The sequence below is a fragment of the Gobio gobio genome (assembly GCF_949357685.1).
Source record: "Gobio gobio genome assembly, chromosome: 15".
NCBI lineage: Eukaryota > Metazoa > Chordata > Actinopteri > Cypriniformes > Gobionidae > Gobio > Gobio gobio.
Window position 1 is genome coordinate 53597064 of NC_137108.1, and position 679 is coordinate 53597742.

Below are 679 nucleotides of genomic sequence, written 5' to 3' on the forward strand. Positions count from 1 at the left end.
AAATAAATAATATATATTTTTTAATTTAATTCAACATTTCTGTGTGTGTGTGTGTGTGTGTGTGCATAGTATTAATTCTTGCATTTCTCTATTTCAAAGATGTCAGGGAAGAGGCACATTAATAATCATAATAACTTGGAATATATATATTTTTTTCTTCAGAATTTACTGTGTTGTAGATATAATTTATTCTGAAGCAATAGTCTCACCAGTGTTCAATCAGCTTTGACATATTTAAATCTTTAATATTTGCATATTTGATATTTAATATCACTGCATATTTGTGATATTTTTACCTTTTATGAAGGGCATTTTCCCCTAATCTTATTAAATATAGGCTATGCTTCAGCTTTCATTTTATATTCTTAAATTTGATCTATAAATTAAATAAATAAGACACTGTAGGGCTGTTGCCAATCAAATTAAATAATTTACACTGAAAAATGTTATGAGATATTTTTGAATATACAAATAAGAAATGTTGGAAAGAAAACATTAAACTAAACCACCAGTAGGTGGCAGAATGTAAACGTTGTTGTTGCTGGAATATCTAAATCTTACCCGGATACAGCAATGCTATTTTCTGATTGGCTGTTTGGTAGCTGTATTGTATTATTTGATTGGCTGGTGTGTGGCAGGGCTTCTGAACTCTATGTGGAACTCACTTGATTCCACTAAT

The 679-nt window shown here is 29.2% G+C and overlaps 1 protein-coding gene across 1 annotated transcript in view; it reads right to left on the bottom strand.

Annotated features, from left to right (window-relative positions):
* Positions 1–222: 222 nt before the first annotated feature.
* Positions 223–679, bottom strand: part of slc25a32b (solute carrier family 25 member 32b) — a 23866-nt gene continuing 23409 nt past the window's right edge. The window contains exon 8 of the mRNA XM_079836927.1: positions 223–679. This exon is cut by the window's right edge and continues 537 nt beyond it. The gene's annotated coding sequence lies outside the window, so the exon portion shown is untranslated.